This window comes from Pinus tabuliformis, chromosome 5_2 (genome assembly GCF_031772625.1).
Source record: "Pinus tabuliformis cultivar Carrire ecotype Pingquan chromosome 5_2, CPIR1, whole genome shotgun sequence".
Classification (NCBI taxonomy): Eukaryota; Viridiplantae; Streptophyta; class Pinopsida; order Pinales; family Pinaceae; genus Pinus; species Pinus tabuliformis.
In genome coordinates this window covers 193,393,134-193,399,342 of record NC_142306.1, presented here as the reverse complement: position 1 = coordinate 193,399,342, position 6,209 = coordinate 193,393,134, and positions in this window count along the sequence as shown.

Genomic DNA, 6,209 nt, shown 5'->3' with positions numbered 1-6,209 from the left:
AGGCACCTTCTGCAACCTTTTTCTTAAATGTGTTCGAAGATTGATTTAAAATCCTATCTTCCCAAGGGTATAAAAGCCAAATGATGCATATGGTAATATAAAATTAAACCATTGTCAGAATTTCAAAGACCTCAAACAAACAACATTTTTGTTTGCTGTTGAGGAGAATGAAATTACATTTCATATTGTGGCAGGTTCTAGGCAATGAATGTTTTCTATTTATTTAATTACTAGAACTTTTTCCTGCCACCGATGAAATTTTTCCTATTGTTCAAGTTCTTCAACATGAGAGTTAACAAACCCTGCATATTATGGAAAAAATTTCTTTTATAAACACATTTTCCACCATGATATGTAACAAAAATCCACTTCTGATTATGTTAGAATGTAATTCCCTTCCATGATGGAGTGCTTGTATGTTATCACTTGCACTAAGGAATATGCTATGAACGTCAACTCTATCAATTTTGTTAGGGAATGAAAATTGTAGGTGTTTTATCATGTGAACGTTCCTTTACAGCTGGTTTTCCTTGATTGTGTTTTACTCTTCTGTGAAGTTTGTATTATGAATAACATAACTCTTTCTCTTCATTAATGTTCAATTTAATTTTGTGTACGTGCTGAAATGAAGTGAAGTTTAGGTTCAATCTTGCAGGTCTTTTAGGAATGAAGATATTATATAATATGAAAAATTACTTAGAGGTTTGCATCTCCACATTCATGACATCCTCGTTTCCTGCCATGCTACCTCTCCATCTACACCTCTATTAGCATGCCCTTGCACCTTTTGGGGTAAATGCTAGCTGTATTGTGTAGCTCTTTTTTCTTTGAGGTTCGTGTCTTCACACCCTTTTTCGATTTGAAGTACTTGTAGGCGGAGATAGTTATTATTTAGAGGTAGAGAGTTTTTTCCCTGTATTCATGCAATTGCATATTTGGATACCCGTGCTTGTTGTGGATTTGGAATTGTTTGAATTACCTTTTTTGTGTAACAAATATTAGCCAATATTTGTGCTTACATTATTAATAACTATTTAGTGGTTACATTTCACGATCATTGTAATTGATTGTTGTATTTTGATATCTTAAATCAATTAATAATGATAAGCACTCCCAATTAGTTTTCTAGACCTCGTAACTAGTAGGATTCAAGGGTGTAGCACATTATTCATAATTGCTCTTATATACTCACTTTTGTTTACATTTTGGCATGCAAATTAGTCTTTTAGAGATATTATTATGTTGTCACAACGGATTTACATGATTCAAAAGGTGAGAAATCAATCATTGGTGTAATTGCAGATTTTAGGTTTGATAATTATAAGTCATTTATAGGTTATAAATGTCTTAAATTTTCACTTCTAATTGAGTATTCAACTGAACATACTGAGTATCTTATACATAACTATTTTTCCATTCACCCACTTTTCATAACCCCCATAACCATTAGGTAGGGACCTGCAACTTCGATGTTACTTTTCTTATTTAGTAAAATATTTTCCAAGACTTTACAAAGTTTTATAACTTTTTGAAAGTTGTAGAATTTACAATTTCTAAAGTTCCAAGGTTTAATATTTGAAAGTATAATTCTTTGAAGGATGATAGCTCAATGGAAGAGCACCTGCATTATAAGTAGGAGGTTTGTGGTTCAATTCGATCATGTCATGATATTCATATGGAAAGGCGATGATTAGTTTTTGGTGACAAAGGCTCTTTTGACTAGCATCAATAAGCTTATGGTGACATTTTTCGATCCTCACCAAAATATGAAATGGTGATGCTCAATGAACGCCACCATATATATGAATAAATAGTGACAGCCATGAAAGGTCCATCACCATAAATTGTCATTATTCATATGAAATGGTGATGGTCAACGAATGTCATCATATATATGCATCAACAGTGACGAGCATGAAAGGTCCATCACAATAAATGGTTGTTGTTCATATGAAATGGTGACGGTAACTATCCATCATTATAATCATTATCCTTGATAGACATTAAATGTCACTAGAACACCTATACTTTTCGTGATGTCACGTTTGGTGATGTTCAGTTTTTTGGTGATAGAGGCTAAAGTCTGTCACCATTAGTCATATGAATTGGTGACAGACACTATCCATCATTATAAATCATTAGCGGTAACGGAATTTGAATGTCACCAGAACACCTATATTTTTGGTTATGCCACCTTTGGTGACATTTATTTTTTGGTGATGGAGGCTCTGTTGAGCATCACCAATGAGCTTATGGTAAAAAATTTTGACTGTCACCTATGAATTTTTTTTCTTGTAGTGTGTTATCATCTTTAAGGGTACAATACAAAAAACAAATTGATATCCATTTTACATGGACTGAATTCGGGACCATGAAAAATTGTCACCAAGGACCACATTTGAAATCTTCCATGTCATGATCCATATGAACACTTCTCTGCCCAATGTGACCATCAACAATACCAACTTCCTCAACATCCCTAGTGAAAATTCCATGTAATAAATGTTAAAAACAATAACCACAAATAACTGGGACACTTATTCCAAGCTGAATGTTGGGAAAGACATCCTGTGGGGTGTTCATTTGTTTGTTTATGGTTAAGGAATTTGGCAAAGGACATGGATAAGGCATTAAAAGGCATTTTGGCACATTTATTTATGAAAATAATGGAAATTAGGAGAAAAAAGACGTGAAAGGTCACAGATTGCATATGAGGAGGAAAATGAAGGAAAATACTGGAAAATAAAGAAAATAGAGGCCTCATTCATAAAAACGATTTTGAGGATCCCTTGGTAACCTTTGTCAATTCAGTGTTGGATATCTCTCTCATTATTCTCTCTCTCATACTCTTGGATACTTATAGTATTCTTGGAGCACTCTTGGAGGGTGTTGCATAATTGGATTCTTGGAGAGAGAAGGCAAAGGAAGAGAAAAAAAGTGCACTAAGGCATCGACATCAATAGCTACATTAGATTTTCTTGCATGTACTGAGCTTCATGTATGATTTCTTCACTAGTTTGGACATGCATGGCATATGCATGAAGATTCTTGGTCACGATCTATCATTGGCATGGAGGTTTTCCTGGATTGATAGTCGATTGCCTAGCCTTACCATTTCCTAGATATCCATGGTGATTTTGGGTTTATTTTCATTATTTTGTTTTGGTTTCTTCTCATGTTTCCTTAACTTAGGTTGATTTCTTAGTTCTTGGAACCTTGGTTAGACAAACAATTTAGAGCCCTGTAACAGATCGGGTTAAGTTACTAGTCTTGGAGCCTTGGTTGGACAAACGCTCTCGAGCCTTTAGTGGGTTCAACTACTAGTACTAGAGCCTTGGTTGTACAAATGCTCTGGAGCCTGCCGACAGGGGTGTGGTTTGAGCTACTATTCTTGGAGCCTTGGTTGGAACAAACGCTCTGGAACCATGGAAGGCTTGGATATAGAGTGAACTGATGATGGCTTTGTGATGTCCGATCTTGAGGTTGAATCATTGTTTTATGGGTTGACGTGGATGGCCTTTGGAAGCCCTCGATGAGTTTTGATTTATGTGTTATATGATATCCCACATTCACGGTTAGAATATGGCACGGGGATGAATGGCTGAAGAGAGAATTGGCTTAGCCATTCTACGGTTGGGCAGAATGTGGTAGTCCCATCTCCAGTTGGTTCAGAGAAATCCATTCCCTTTATTTTCATGAATAAAGGTACTGATGTATTTTATGGATTTGATGGGTGATATGCTTATTGTAATTATGTTCCTATTATGTTAATTATATTCACATTTATAACATCAGTTATGTATGTCTCTCAACATGTTTTTACTTGTATGTGAATTGATAATGTGTCTATGACTTAATAGAAGATAATGCAACAAATGGCACAAGGGAATAATGGCTCATAACGATTCTCAAATAAGTATGAGATCCCTACACTTTATTATTTACACCTATATATTACATGTCGATGATATGTTTGACAAAATGTCTATCATGGCTAGCAGGGATCCAGTCAAGGTCTTAAATACCTATTTGCTTTACTAATTTCATTTCCATTTTACTTTATTGATTTGAAGAGATGGATAAATTTTGGCATAGTGTCCTCGGCTCTGAGCATGAGAAAGTGGCTTAGATCCTAGGGTCACTGGCACAACACTGACAATTTTGGTCCACAGTCACTAGCATGCAGGCGTGTGAGAGCAACTTTAGGTTGTTGGTTGCTCCCATGCCCATAGCATGAGAGTGACTATGGCCCAAGAGACCTAAAACAACAGTGGGACCCAGGGACAGGTTGTCTGAGTGGCTGACTTGTCCTATGTGGGTTCTGTTGATAATCTTGGATGTCTGTAAGGTGTGTTACCATTAGTTCCACTTCCTTAAGGTGACTTAGGAGGCCAAATCATATCATAGTGGCCTCTCCTCAGACGTTTACCCCGAATAGCCAATTGCTTGGGTAGATGTGGGGTGTTACAAAGTGGTATTAGAGCATGGTTCACCCCTCAGACTAGATGGGCTATGTGTTGGTCATGAATGCTTGTCAATTGCATGTGTGTATCTTACACTTATATACTTATTGCAATTCCTTAATGTCAGAATAGGGTTGTAGTATGGTTATCATGGAGAATTGGTTATTGTTTTCATGAAATGTATTTGAAATGAGTATGTGACTAAATGTGTATAGATTGTATGTCACTTACATGTTGATTTCATGGTACCTACTTACATCCTTGTATGTTAGGCTACATTTTTTGAATATTTGTATTACATGCATCAGTCTTGTAGGTTGGTTACAAGAACTAATCGATTATGTTCGACACATGTGGTTATGCATATTTGTAGTTGGTTTGGAATTACTTATGCATACTATTGGTTGCATGTGGCAATGTGTACATTGGAATAATGTTTGTCATCGTGCATGAGGTCATAGAATGCATTATTGATATGTCCTTGCATTGATTACTAGACCCTAGTTAGAGTAATGCTGATGAGTTGATACATTTACTTGTGTATGTCCATATGTTGTTATGATTATGTTATACATGTATCACATTGATTTGGTAATATTGCTGAAAAGGTATCCTCCCCAACTGTTATAGACATTTTTGTGCCTTACAACTATAAGCATGAAATGTCCATAATTCAAGGGATCCAAAGTCCCTAATGATGTTGTTACAACTCCTAAAGGAACAAGGTCAACCAAAGACAGCTTCTCCCAGAAGTTCTCCACCAAAAACCACTCAGAAACAGTCAATTCAGGATCAATTCAGAGGCTCCACTAGTTGTCTGCGCTGAAATGCAGAGATTACACTGGCTAGGTGCACTGAAACCCAGGTAGAAGCACTATGAGGGTGCGCTGAGCAGGAAATGACAAATGGCAAGTTCATTCAACGAGGTGGAAAGACCCTGGAAGCTTCCAGAATCTTCTCCAATGACACTTGCCTCAATGAATTCGACTAGTGATGAGTAAGAGGTTTTCAACCTCCAAGTGGAAGCAAGAACTGACAGAGAGAAGCCACAAGTCAAAACATAAGCTGACTCATCCTCTCTGCTTACATCTATATATGGATCTCTCACCCAGAGGTTCAGGAGGCTGGAATTTTGTACTTTGCAAAGAATTGCTGTTGGTTTGAGATTGAGATTAGCACATTGGGTGATTTATGCTTTGTTGGAGGAGAGGAAGGGATTCCTTTGCTGGGAGGTAGATGCTGGATCAGAACTCACTTGGTTGTATCTCCTCTTGGACTTTCTTATTTCATCAATAAACTATTTGAGTTTCTCGTACATGTTGTGTACCAATGATGTTTTGTTATGCTTACATGTTTAGCTTAATCTGATCTTGAGCTTTTTATGAATGTATATCTGTATCTTTGTGTAGTTTCTCTCTCTTGTGATCTTGCAGGAATTCCGTGAAGCTGGGCCGGTGAAGGAGAAAGAAGCTGGGAGCTACTGAAGAGAGGAGTGATTTGGATCGACAAACTAGCGGAAGATACAGGTTAGTTACATCCTTCTTCCTCACTTACATTTCATAAAGAAGAACACTCAAATAAGTTTACCTGTTTGTTGCTAAGGCACTATCACCTCTTAGAGTGGGATAGGGGCATTCCGAATTGGATACTTTCCCCAACAAAAAATTGGTGACTCTGCTGGGGACAGTACCTTGTTAGTTTATTTGTGTTTCTGGTGTTGTTCTTCTCATAAACTCAGGAGTGTTG